This window comes from Kogia breviceps, chromosome 6, assembly GCF_026419965.1.
Source record: "Kogia breviceps isolate mKogBre1 chromosome 6, mKogBre1 haplotype 1, whole genome shotgun sequence".
NCBI lineage: Eukaryota > Metazoa > Chordata > Mammalia > Artiodactyla > Physeteridae > Kogia > Kogia breviceps.
In genome coordinates, this window is record NC_081315.1 from 92,275,120 (window position 1) to 92,290,433 (window position 15,314).

A 15,314-nucleotide genomic window follows, 5' to 3' on the forward strand; every position below is an offset into this window, starting at 1 on the left:
GTATTTGAGTTTCCCAACAATATGATGCATGTAGCCTATTTAGTTGTTGAAGGTGCTATCTTGCAGAACAGAGGAGGTCAGGGATTTCTCAGAGCATGGACAAAATAGTGGAACTAATGAATTACACAACAGTTAGACTGCACATATTTCACATTAAGTGAATTATATTATTTGGTTAGTTCAGTCACACAGCTGATCAATTCATTGCATTAATCATTATACTCAATGTCCTAATTGACTAGGGTGCTTAGGCAAAGGTCAAACTGGTTGTGCAGTAGAAACAATGTTTAAAGAACTATTTTTCTCAAATTCCAGATATTTACAAATATAGCTGAAATTATACTGCTTTTTAAAAAATATGGAATGCTTCACAGATTTGCATGTCATCCTTGTGCAGGGGTCATGCTAATCTTCTCTGTATTGTTCCAATTTTAGTATATGTGCTGCCAAACTGAGCACTAAAGCTTTTTCTTTTCATGAAGAATTTGTGTCTAACCTAGCCCATGGAAAATGCCCTAATATCTTATTGGTAAGGCGACTTTCTATGCACTCTTCCATGCACTTGAGAGAACAAATTGATAGTGCTGGATGGATTTTTGGTAATTAAATAAATTAATTTGTAACTTTTATAATGAAATTTGAACTCAAAGCTTCTCTCATAAACCTTTGTTTTTCTTTTTCATATATGCAATAAACTCAAGGAAAATAAAGGCATTTTAAATAGAATGATGATAAATTCCAAAATATTTTTGTCATTGCTGTCTTCTCCTAATATCTCAGCAATCTTAGCCCTAAAGATATTAAGAAAGTGAAGCTGTAGGTTTTAATAAAAGTAAATATCCTAGGGATAATCGGCTATCACAAACATCATATCTTTTAACAGACAAAATTTCTTCATCTTTGTGCTTCTCTAAAAAATCACCTTGAAAATTATGACTTTCAGATATTTTCCTTTTTTCTCTTTTAAGAAAGAAAAACAACAAACACACAACTTTGTAGATAAGTACATTTTTAAGGTTTAGGAAAATATGTGCCAACATTTCTCCCAGGGGACAGTAGCAAGACATATGGGAGTGGAGTAAGCATGGTGGAAAGAGAAGCATCTTTCATAATATTTATTGATAGTTTGTGGTATTATATTAATTAAAATCTGCATTAAATTATGGATTCTCCTTTAGGAAATGTCTTATTTCTTCCCATGTTCCTCTGCATATTTAATTAATAAGTTCTAATTTAGCATTTTCCTTCCATAATCTTAGAGTCCATTTTAAACACTCTTTTTACATATTCCTTCCTGGAATAGCATAGCCAGAAGAGAAACCTGGTATCTTAGACCTATAGGAAGTTTTAGAGATCATTTAGGTCGCCTTTAATTTTTAACTGAAGTGTAAGCTAAGCCCCAGAAAGGTCTAATGAAGTGATCTTCACTAGTTAATAGCTGCAGACATAAACACTCACGCTTTTCCTTCTTCCCTGTCAAGTACCCTTTCTGTTAAATAATTTTAAGAAAAGCTGTTTAAACGATTTCTTCAGGTATAGCTCAGGTAAATGTTAGGGCAAGGGTTTGTAACTCAATACAGTTTTAGTCTCTAAGTAAGGAAGGGAAATAATCAAATTGAATAAAAGACTGAAAGAATAGTATAACTTTTTTCTCTCATAAACTTTTCCTTTTGTTACTAGGTCTGGGAAGATAAGGTTTAATACCTCTGTGTATGTTTGTGGTTATGTATTGATTCAATTTTGGGGTAACTGATAATGAAACCAAGGATGTTCCCTTGTTGACAAAATCGTATTTTTTTTTTCTATTTAACTATTAGTCATGATAATTATTTCAGTAAATGTATACCACATTGAGGGGGGCAGGGTGTAAGAATGCATCTGTGGATTAAGAAAAAAAGAAACTCAAAGTGTAGAATTAGAGACATTTTCCTGTTCGAGGGATAGTTATATTAACCTACTCATGTATACATTTGGAGATATCTATGGGTTACAATTGTATACATTTTCTATTAAATCAAATTTTGAGTATGGATAACACACTACTTTCTCAAACAACAATAGAATTAATTCCATACAGAAAACTGACTATTTCTTCTTGGTTTCTCTAACAATATGCACTAACTATTATGAACAGGATGGGATTTAATCCAGAGAACTATTGGAAGAGTAGGTTCTGAGGTATACCTTAGAACATTACATGCTGAATTGATCAACCAAGGGTTGACCTCTGATACAATCACAAGAGGTCACCTCTGAACCACTGAGTTTGACATACTGTCTGGATGAATCAGGAAGTAGCTGTCACCCCTGAACTTACTTAAACACCAGTGAAGCTGGAAACTGGATTCTAAAACAAAGCCACAAAACAGTCACATCCTCACACTTGCTTGCAATAACAACAAACCAACAAAAATCCACAGAAAGATGGCTTCCTTTCATTGTTTCCCTTAAAAACACTTATATAAATGCATCTAATTGATAGAACCTAATTGCATTCTGTATGAGTAAGGAAATCTAGAAAAAAATTATTTAGCTTTCTGCTCTTGCTATACAAAAATGCACCCTTGAAGGTGGTAGGGATGGAGCAACCATATCCAGCACAGCTTATTGTAAAGTACTCCAGTGCTCTTGTAGCCCTAAAGTCCATTTCTGATCAGTTTGTCTAAATTACTAATATCCTGTTTAGCTGCTTATATTTTCAAAGACCAGATCTACTCCTTATATATATAGCCAGTCACTGTTCTAATAGGAGTGGACACATGTCAGATCTACACATGATTTTAAGTTTTCCTAAATTCTACTTTTAAACCCTGACAATACATATAGAACTCTATTTTTTTCCCAACATTTCCCATACCTCAGCCTGCTGCATTTTTAGAGAATGAACTGAAACATCTGGCTTTCCCATTTCAGCCATTTGTTTTGAATTAAAACTTAATACTTTAAGGTTTCATGTAAATATATATTTTGAATGTTTAAGGAAAAGTGCTAAATTATAGATTTCTATATGTAATAGTTTCCTTGTCCCCAAACTTATTTACGAAAGTTACACAACTTGGTCTTAAAACTTTGTGTTACTTTGCTAGTATTTCCATTAACAAAATACCACAAGCTGGGTGGCTTAAATGATGGACATTTATTTTGTCACAGTTCTGGGGGTTGAAAGTCCAAGATAAGGGTGCCAGCAGGGTCGGTTTCTCCTGAGACCTCTCTCAGTGACTTGCAGATGGCCACCTTCTCATTATGTCCTCACGTAGTCTTTCCTCTGTCACACACTTTCTTGGTACGTCTTCCTATTCTTGGAAGGACAGCATTCATATTGGATTAAGGCTCCATTCTTATGAACTCATTTAACCTTAATAACCTCTAGATAGGCCTTATCTCCAAATACCATCACATTGAAGTTAGGGCTTCAATATGTAAATTCGGAAAGGGAGACACAACTCAGTTTATAAGAAATTTACATGGGATATTTGTGAATAAAGTAAAAATACAAATAATTATGAATACTGCATTTCTAGTTAAAAAACTTTAATGCTGAAATAAAACATTAAATGCATAGTTTACTATGATACAAGATTGCCTTGGATAGATGTTGCAGTATAAGCTGCAATTCTAATATTATTTAAACTTCCACAAAACTGTCTGATTATTTTTACTATCACAATCTTTCAAAAAAATCTTCACCCACTTGAAAAATTTTGATTTGTATTTAAGTAATAGAGCATTTTTAATAACTCAGATAAAAATAAGTGGACATCCCATATTTTTATCTTTATCATTACAGCTTCCAGTCCCATCAAAACATAATTAAAAATGATTACTGGTCTGTTTAGAAGACTCTTAGATGCAATCTACCTTTTGTAATTACTGATATAAATCAAAAATTTCTTATTAAATTACTGATGACATTCTGCATCAAATATTTAATTGGATTCATTTACCCACAATAAGTTTTTCATTGCTTTATTCAGATGCTAGTTTTTCTCTGTTTTATGTATATATATATATGCATATATGTATATGCATATATATGTGTGTGTACATATATATGTGTATGTATATATATATGTATATATATATAAACAATTTTTTTGAGCCAAGGATTAAGATTTAATCATGTAGGAAATATGAATATCTTTGTCCAAATTTCCTCAGATGAAAATTAGTTGTAGAAATATCCATAAAAGAGTTGATTTAAGATGTTTTGCTCTGATATTGTAACTTCATGCTAACAGTTTTGATTACAAAGTGTTCTGTTCAAACATAAGTTGCAGAGAGGCCTTTTTAGCATCTTTGTTTTTGTCGTTGAGCAAGTAACATACAGTTGGTAATTTAGACTGGTAAAGGAATGTGAAAAAATATCAGATTATCTCTTGTTCATAGTAGTAAAAAGTTGAGTTGTCATATGACAACTAAGGATGTATTACTTACTCCTTGTGATTGAGTCTATCTGAGTTCTGACCTTGCTTCTCTTGTCCCTTCACCAGGCCCACAACACATCCTTTTAATGTACTCAGTTGCCAAACTTTTTTAGCAGTGTTTTGTAAACGTAAACTTCAATTTCAGTTCATGTGTTTCGACATAATCCTCAAAAAGTATTCCTCTGCATTTACATTCAGTAAACTAGACACTTGATAAGGACATTCCAAGGTCATAATTCCATCCGAAACATATATTTAAAAATTTTAGCAGTACCATTTTTTAGAGAAGAGCACAATTGCAGACAATTTACATGTTCAATGACTACATTATGAAAAAAGAAGAGCAGTAACCTCTTGAACTGTTGATTCTGGAACTCAGTTAATGAATTTACTAGTGAAGTTATTTGTTCTTGATATTAGAGTTCATGTGATTCTGTGGACTTCAAATATAAAATGTAATTAAAAAATAAAATGATAAAAAATAAGAGTAGGTCAAATACCTTCAGATTTTGTCATAAATAGTTCAAGACAACAATTGAACAAAGGGAAGATAGGGCAATGGAAAAAGTAATTTTGATAGATTAATTTGGAGAATTTGATAATAAATATGTTTGTATACTGAAGAGTTTTGTAAGATTCTGTTGTCAGAGGATAGGTTAGAAGAGTTTTAAATGAGGCTTTTCCTGTAACAGTTGATATTTGTGCACAATTTTGATGTTTATGCATAATCAAGTCAAATTATGTTTTAAAATGGTCATTCTGGGATGTTTAATAATGTGACTACATTAATCTAGCCTGACATGGTCTGGGGTCCTTTGGTCCTAAGTGAAATGAAGATATTTTCAACTGAAATCTACTTCTACATAAGTTTTAAATCATTGTTTCAAGAGCAATAAACCAAGACTGATGAGAATGAACACCTACAATAAAAAGACAGTGAGGATTTCCTGGCATACAATTTCACAGAAGAGTCGAGTGGATGGATGTTTTCTGACACATTTACTAGTGAATAACTTATCCAGAAGTAAAACTCAGCTTTCCAAGCTTTGGTTCTTGATAATCTTTGTAGCTCTGAATCCTATTCATTGCCATTTTGACAGTATTGCTACATGATCATTTGCTTGAAAGTTGGTCAAGGAAAAGTTGGTATAAGAAGCAATAAGCTTCTCAGTAAAAGTAGTATTCAAGCAGAGACCTAAATTAGTAGGGTGTTTTAACTAAAGGTCATGGAGACTTCTAATCTGAGATTCTTTATATATATATATATATATATATATATATATATATATATATATATATATATATATATATATTTCTGATGAAACATTAAACCTGCTACTTCCATACATGACATCAACTTTTCCCGTATTGGTAATATTTTTTGAATATTTTTGAAATTCCAACATTATCAGTATTAATATTTCAAAGTATATCAATGGTTCTTAATATCAAATTGAAAGAGAAGTTGAAACTTATATTGTGTGTTAACTTAGTGAAAAAAACTACATGATTGTAAAATTACAAGAGGAAAAAATCAACAAAATTTTATGGCAGAAACTTAAACTCATTTTTACACCACTTTTTCTTTTCCTATAAAAACTCACCACTTTAAATGAGACACGCATACCCATTAGAAATGCCAGAAGGTTGATGACAAATTGAGTAAAGTAATAGGCACAATAAATGATTATAAATCTAGAAAGACAGATTAATGAGGAAAAACTAAAATTAAATGCATATATAAAATAGATATGTAAAAAAGGTGGAAATCATAGAAGATTGATTTTTAATAAATAAATATAATTAATTAATTTTGAATAAAAGTAAAATAAAAGCTTTGAGTAATATAAGCTCAGAAAAAGCACCAAGAATTTATAATTGTAAATATTTCATAAAATTGATAAAATGAAGTAAGGAGTATTTATCTTGAATACTGAAACAGGAGGGAAGGAGGCAGGGCACAACCTTTCAAAGAATGATGTAGCCCGAGGACACAACATAAACTGATTAGAACCAAATAGGTCCAAGATGGCAGACAAACTGACTTCTACTAGACCTTGAACCTCAGTATATGCTCATTGTAATTCATCAGTAAGCTAAATAACACACCCACAGGTGCCATGACAGTTCCAAGGCCAACCATAAATGTCAAAAAGTGGGCCCAATTCCTGGAAATTCCTACTCCATTCCCAAAATAGCAGGAATACGCCTCCCACTCATTAGTCTATAAAATTACCTACCCCTTTAAAAACCGGCAACCCCATACCCTGGTGCTCCTCTTGCCTTCTGAGATGGCCCACACTCTGCCTGTGGAGTGTGTTTCTCTCTAAATAAATCCATTTCTTACTTATCACTTTGGCTCTCACTGTATTCTTTCTGTGACAAGACATCAAGAACCTGAGCTTCATTAAGTCTTAAAACCAGGTGTGTGATCTCAGTTAAAAGACCATGGGCTCAAGTCTCAATCTGGGTTTTGGCTGGGTTTGAGTCCTGGCCCATGGGTTCAAGTCCCAATCTGAGTTGCACAATCCTTAAACACTCCCCTCAGTTTAACTCTGTTTATATAAGAATAAGAATGAATGATTCTTAATCATATAAAAAGAGAATCCAAATTTATAAACAATATTACATAGAGCAGCATGCATTAACTTTCCAAAATATAAATAAGATTTTGAAATATGTCTTTGACTAAGTTGGAAAGTACTTCAATATTTGTTTTATTAAATTTTAATTGCCCAGAAATGAGACTTGTGAGATTTAAATTCTTGAAATACTTTACTTTCCTGTTAATAAATAAGATATATGATAGCTGGTAGGGGAAATAAATATTAAAATCCTATTTTAAAAGCCTAACCTTGCCAAAAAACAATGAATATGAAAACAAGGTCTAGAGAGAGAAAAGTAAATATGTAAAATAAACATCAAAAGAGAAAGTGATATATATAGAAAATAGACAAAGTGAATAGCAAGTACAAAGATTTGTAATCCTCAGAGAAGAAAAAACATAATAGAAGAGAACATATATTTAAAGATATAATTCAATGTATTTTTTTTTTTTAAGAAATCAAAGGAAGTTTGAACTTATCTTTGGAAAGAAACCACAGAATGTTTGTGAAACTGTCCTTGAATGGTCAACACACACACATAACTAATCTAGCAAAAGTTTTGAGAGCATTCATCCAGTTTGTAATTTATTTTCCTCTTCCTTATTAGAGCACTGTCAGGGTGTGTCTGTTTACCTAAAGATTGCTTTGAAAGATTGATTGACAGTTTATACCTGTGTTGTGTAGTAGTTGAAGGGATTTAATTTAAAAGAAGATTGCCTGGTTTCAAATGCTAACTCTACCATCTACTACTTGTGTGATCTTGGGCAAGCATATCACATTTCATGCCTTAGTTTCCTCATATTGAAATTGTGGAAAATAATAAAGTCTAGGTCATCAGTTGGCATACCTAATATGTGTTTGTTAAATAAATAAAAAATACATACAAATAAAGTATGTACTTGTGAATGTCAAAAATGGGATGATATATCTGGGACAGCTTTGAATAGTAGGCTAGGCTAGGCAAAGTTAAACTGGAAATACTCTTCCTATTAAGAATAATAAGTGAACTTATTTGCTTAAAAAAATGATTCCATCTTTTTTAACTAAATGCTTTTCTGGAAACAAATGGAAGAGAGAATACTTGCTTTGATTTAGAATGTCAAATTTCTTCACATTGTGAACAGGATCTTAAAAACAGCAGCTTGGACATTCTGAGTCTGTATTCTTATCTGTAAAATGTCAAAAATAAAACTGAATTACAACCTTCACTTTAGCATATATTTTAAGAATAGGCAGCCGGGCGCGGTGGCGCGCGCCTGTAGTCCCAGCTACTCGGGAGGCTGAGGCAGGAGGATCGCTTGAGCTCAGGAGTTCTGGGCTGTAGTGCGCTATGCCGATCGGGTGTCCGCACTAAGTTCGGCATCAATATGGTGACCTCCCGGGAGCGGGGGGCCACCAGGTTGCCTAAGGAGGGGTGAACCGGCCCAGGTCGGAAACGGAGCAGGTCAAAACTCCCGTGCTGATCAGTAGTGGGATCACGCCTGTGAATAGCCACTGCACTCCAGCCTGGGCAACATAGCGAGACCCCGTCTCTAAAAAAAAAAAAAAGAATAGGCAAACACATATCACCTAATTTTAGCACATTATACAGAATTTAAAATTTTGTATTAATTTTCAATATATGTGCTTCAAGTTATCTTAATCACAATCATAGCAGTCTTTCAAGGAAGCTAACCATTACTTTAAATGATTCAGAATTATAGGACTTCCAGAAGTAGAAGGGGGGGGGCAGAAATCTTTTGTGAATAAATGACTGAAAAACTTCCTTAACTTGGGAAAGAAAACAAACATCTAGACCAGGGAAGCCCAGAGAATTAAAAAAAAAAAAAAAAGTGAACCCAAAGAGACCCACACCAAGACATATTACAATTAAAATAGCAAAAGTTAAAGACAAGCATATAATATTATAAGCAGCTAGACTAAAACAACTTGTTATATGGAAGAGAACCTCTATAAGACTTGCAGCAGATTATTCACACAAGCTTTGTAAGCCATAAGGGAGTGGCATGATATATTCAAAGTGATGAAAGAAATAAACAAGACAAAACAAAACAAAGAACTTCTAACTAAGAATATTCTACCAACAAAGTTATTTAGAATTGAAAGAAAGATAATTTTCCAGACAAGAAAAACTAAAGAAGTTCATCACCACTAAACTGGCCTTGCAAGAAATGTTAAAGGCACTTATTTAAGTTGAAAAGAAAGGGCACTATTTTGTAAGAGAACACATAAGAAAGAATAAATCTCACTGGAAAAGTAAATATATAGTAAACGTAGTGGATTAATTACTTTTAAATCTAGTATGAAGGTTAAAAGATAAAAGTAGTAAAAATAACTATGCTTACAATAATTATTTAAGGGATACACAGAATAAAAAGATGTAAAATGTGACATCAAAAACATCAAACGTGGGAGGAAATTGAAAATATTGGCTTTAGAATGGAATCAAACTGAAGTTGTTATCAACTTAAAATAGATGGCTATATATATATAATATATAAGTATATATATATGTATATTATATATATAGCATCAATGTAACCACTAAATAAAAATCTATATTAAATACATAAAAGATACAGAGAAAGGAATATAAGCATACCACTAAAGAAAGTCATCAAGCCACAAAGGAAGAGAGCAAGAGAAATAGAAAGGAAAACAGAAATTGAAAAACAGCTAGAAAACAATGAACAAAATGTCAATAAGCACATACTTATCAATAATTACTTTAAATGTAAATTCACTAAATTCTCCAAACAAAAAGGTATAGAGTGTATGAATGGATAAAAAACAAGACTCATCTATATGCTACCTGCAAGAGACACACTTTAGGTGTAAGAATACTCAAAGACTGAAAGTTAAGGGATGGAAAAAGTTATTCCATGCAAATAGAAACCAAAAGAAACCTGGAGTATATATACTTATATCAGGCAAAAATAAATTTTAAAATAAAAACTGTAATAAGGGACAGAGAGGGTGTTAAACAATGATAAGGGCATCAATCCAATAAGAGAATGTAATATTTGTAACTGTTTATGCACCCAACATAGGAACACCTATATATGTAAAGCAAATATTAACAGACATACAGGGAGAAATAGTCAGCAATGCAATAATAGTAGGGGACATTAATATCCTAATAACATCAATAGAGAGATCATTCAGACAGAAAATCAATAAGAAGACATTGGCCTTAAATGACATTATACCAGATGGACTTGACATATTTACAGAACATTTTATCCAAAAGCAACAGGATACATACTCTTCTCAAGTTTATAGAGAACATTTTCCAAGTTAGATCAAATGTTAGGCAACAAAACAAGTCAATAAATTTAAGAGGACTGAAATCATATCAAGCATCTATCTGGCCACAATGGTATGAAACTAGAAATTATTTACATAGAAAAAACTGGAAAATTCACAAATATGTGGAGATTAAACAATATGAACAACCAATGGGTCAGAGAAGAAATAAAAAGATAAATCAAAAAAAGCCTTGCATTTCCATAAATGGAAATGCAACCTACCAAAATTTATGGGATGCAGCAAAGCAGTTTTACAAGGGAAATTCATAGTGATAAATCAGAAACAAGAAAAGTTTCATATAAGTAACCAAAATTTACACCTCAAAGAACAAAAAAAAGAGGCAACAAAGCCTAAAGTTAGTAGAAGAAAAACATAACAATTAGACCAAAATAAATGAAAATAATGAAATTGAGACTAAAAAGACAATAGAAAAGATCATTGAAATTATAATTGATTTTTTGAAAAGATAGAAAGAGTTGACAAACCTTCAGCTAGTCTCACCAAGAAGAAAAAGACAAAGGACTCAAATAAATAAATTCAGAAATGAAAAAGAAATATTAAAACTGATATGATCACAGAAATACAAAGGATAATAAGAGACAACTATGAACAATTATATGCCAACAAATTGGACAACCTAGAAAAAATGGATAAATTTCCAGAAATATACAACCTACCAAGACTGAATGATGATGAAATAGAAAATCTGAACAGACTGATTATTAGCAAGGAGATTGAATCACTAATCAAACATCTCCCAACATACAGACATCCAGAACCAGATGGGTTTACCAGTGAATTCTATCAAATATTTAAAGATGAATTAATACCAGTCCTTCTCAAACTCTTCCAAAAAATAGAAGAGGAGGCAACTCTTCCTAACACATTGTACCAGGCTAGCATTACCCTGATACCAAATCTGGAGAGGAGTGCCACAAAAATCTACAGGCCAATATCTCTGATGAACATAGAAGTGAAAAACCTGAGCAAAATATTAGCAAACCAAATTCAACAATACACTAAAGAATCATGAATCATGATCAAGTGAGATTTATTCCATGGATTCAAAGACGGTTCAATATTTGGATCAATGAAATTGGACCACTACCTTACACCATCCACAAAAATTAACTCAAAATAAAGTCTGAAACCATGACTCCTAGAATAAAACATAGGCATTAAGCTCTTAACACAGGTCTTGCCACTGAGTTTTTAATTTGATATCAAAAGCAAAAGGAGCAAAAGCAAAAATAGACAAGTGGGACTACATCACACTAAAAAACTCTGCACAGCAAAGAAAACATTCAATAAAATGGAAAGGAAACCTACTGAATGGGAGAAAATAATTGCAAATCATATATCTGATAAGGGGCTAATATCCCAAATATATAAAGAAGTCATACAGTTTATTAGCAACAAAAAACCCAAATAATTCATTTAAAAAATGGTCAGAAGATTTAATTAGACATTTTTCCAAAGGCGAGATACAGATGGCCAACAGATTCATGGAAAGATGCTCAACACCATTAATCACCAGAGAAATACAGATCAAAATGACACTGAGATGTCACCTCATTGTTAGAATGACTGCTATCATAAAGACAACAAATAACAGTGTTGCCAAGGAGGTAGAGAAAAGGAAACCCTTGTGTACTGTTGGTATGATGTAGATTGGTGCAACCGCTATGAAAAGCAGTTTAGGCTTCTTCAAAAAATTAAAAATAGAACTATCATTTGACCCAGCAATTATACTCATGGGTATTTATTCAAAGAAAACAAAAACACTAATTTAAATAGATATGTGCACCCCCATGTTCATTGGAGCTTTATTTACAATAGTAAATATATGGAAACAACCTAAGTGTCCATGAATGGGTGAATGGATAGAGAATTTACGGTATATCCAGTTGAGCTTTGAACAACATAAGGCTTAGGGATGCCAACCACTTGTGAAATAGAAAATCTGCTCTTAATTTTACAGTCAGCCCTCCTTATCTGAGGTTCTATATCTGTGGATTCAATCCATCGTGTATCATGTAAAACAGTAGTATGTACTTATTGAAAAAAAAACCACATTTAAGTGGACTCTTGCAGTTCTAACCCATGTTGCTCAAGGGCCAACTGTATATACAACGTAATATTATTCAGTCATAAAAGAGGAGGAAATCTTTCCCTTGCAACAACATGGATGGACCTTGAGGACATTATGCTAAGTAAAATAAGCCAGACAGATAAAGACAAGAAATGTATGATCTCTCTTACATGTGGAATGTAAAAAACAAAACAAAACAAAGCAAAAAACTCCAAGCTCATAGATATAGGAAAGAGATTGGTAGTTGCAAGAGGCAGAGGGTGGAACCTGGGAGAAATGGGTGAACTGTATTTTTTTTTTTTTTAGTTTAAATTTTTAAAAAATGAAATAAAATGATGCAGAAATAAATATAACAAAAAATTAAAAATAATTCCTATTTTATTCTCTGTATTAAGTTGGGATAAGATAATTTGAGGGTATTATTTTGAATATATGCATTAAGAAAATGATCAATTAAATCCATTAGTATCTTTTAAAAAACGAGGAAGTAGAAAATCACCATAAACATTTTAGAAATTTTTGAATAGATAATTCAGCTAATTTCCACTGTAACTAACTTTCATCTTAACCTTGTCTATCACACACTAACCTATAAACCTTAAACTGAGCTGCATATATTAAGTTCACTAAACCTATCTTAAAGCATAAGAAATGTGCAATAAATCTTGGATTTGAATTTCATAAGCCATCACAGTTCATTTGTCAAAAATTAATGAACAGGTAGTTTCTATTTTAATCTATTTTTTCAATGAAAATAGATTATTTCTGTAGTCTATATGTTCAATAAAATAATTAAAACCTTATCTTTATAGATCTATGCATTTTCAAAGATTATAAAAAATATATCAAGTCATAATCATTCGATACCTCCATGTGAAAAATCCTCTTAACTGGCACTATAGAAGCTACATATACATAGATCATATAGACTTTGGCCTTACAAATTTACCATTATTACCATCATTTGGATGACATGGGTTCTGTTGATAATAATATTATTCTTTGTTTTTGTTCTTGTTGCTCTTGTTATTCAGTAGAACTCAGACGTATCCTTTTCCACCAATTTCTTCACCATTTTTTACAAACATAGCTGTCTCATTTATCCTTTCATGCAACTGTACTTCCTGGTTTGTGTGAATACTTTGCTAGCTTGTTGACATTTGAAGGTTTAGTTATGTTAGCATTCTTTGTATTAACAAATTACTAATAATAACATAACATATGGGGGCTCACATTATCATTCAAGATAATAACAACAAAAATTTCCCTCCAAATTGTTCAGCCAATGCAGTTGTATAAGGCTTTATATTTGTACAACGGGTTTGATTTAATGCTACTCATAAAACTAAATTTCTGCTTCTGGAAATGACTAAATAACTGGTACCAGCTAGTCTTTCAATTGTAAATACCTAGTAAACTGGAAAAAATATGGAACAACTATTTTCATAATTTGGACAATTGGCTGCAAAAAATATATTCTTCCTCTAAGATGGGAAACAAATTACATGATTGCTCAAATTGTCCCAGCTTTTACCTAAATTAATTTACCAGAGCCTAGCACAGGGAGGGGAATTAATATATAACATGACCTTCTTGATTTATTGAAATTTATTTACATAAATCTCAATTTTGGGTTTATGTAAAGATAAATTCAAGATTGAGAGGTTCCAGTGGCTGGGATTTGTGGAGATAAGTACTCTATTCAGAAAAAGAAAAAGTTTTACAAATCTGTGTAAATGTCCTTTTGTATTCTTGGGTGAATATGAAGATGTGAATGTGTAGGGTGAGAATCCACAAACCTTGGCAAACGACAGCTACCAGGAAAAAACTACTGGGGAGCTTATACAAGTTTAAGAGACATTTCATTTCTGATCAGCGAGAGTGGAAAGTCTTAAGGATTCACCTAATGCATTCAGTAGCTACATCAATTAAACCACACCTTAAAAGAAAGTTTTAGGTAATCTGAGTGCCTAATTAAAATCTACTTTAGATCCACAAAAACATAATTTTAAAAGATTAGTCTGATCAGTTAGGAAATTTGATTTAAAAACAAACAAAACCCAACTCTCTTCAAACAAAAATCTAGACATTTGAAGAAAAATATTTACAATGTATAGCATCCAATCAAGTATCATTAAACATGACCAGCAAAAGGTATGGTCTATAACCAAGAGAAAAATCAGTCAATTTAAAATTCTAGAACTGAGAAAGATGAAGTAATTATCAGACAAGGTTTTAAAGAAAAATCAACTATAAGGTTTTTAGGTCATTAAGTAAATATGAATACAATGAAGAGAGAAATGGGAGCTGCATAAAAACAAATATAGCTTCTAAAGAGAAAAAATAAAATATCTGCAATAAAAAAAAAAAAATACCTAGTTGGACTGAAGAAGAGATTAGACACTTTACAGAAAAGTTCAGTGAATTTGAAAACATAGCAATAGAAACTGTCCAAACTCAAGAATAGAGGGAAAATGGCTGAAAAAAAAATGAACAAAGATTAAAAGACATATGGGAAAAAGTCAAGCTGTTTGATATGTGAATATTATGAGTTTCAGAATTACAAGGGAATTGGGAAGAAAAATTTTTGAAGAAATAATGATCAAAAATGTTTCCAAATTTCATGAAAACTACGCAAAGCACATAATAATCAAATCACTAAAAAACAAGGAAAGGAATCACAGCCACGGGGGAGAATGATACATTATATAAAAGGAAACAAACAAACAAAAAACATTGTGGATTCCTTGCCTCCAAAAACTGCATTCCAGAAGACAATGGAATGACATATTTAAAATGCTGAAGAAAAAAAATGTTAATGATAATTCTGTATATGCTCAAAATATCCTTTAAAAATAATAGAAAATAGAATACAACCAAAGT

The 15,314-nt window shown here is 31.9% G+C and overlaps 1 non-coding gene across 1 annotated transcript; it reads right to left on the minus strand.

Moving 5' to 3' along the window:
- Positions 1 to 352: 352 nt before the first annotated feature.
- Positions 353 to 459, minus strand: LOC131759062 (U6 spliceosomal RNA). Its single transcript, XR_009336391.1, has one exon. It is a non-coding gene; the product is annotated as a U6 spliceosomal RNA (small nuclear RNA).
- Between the last annotated feature and the right edge of the window lie 14,855 nt (positions 460 to 15,314).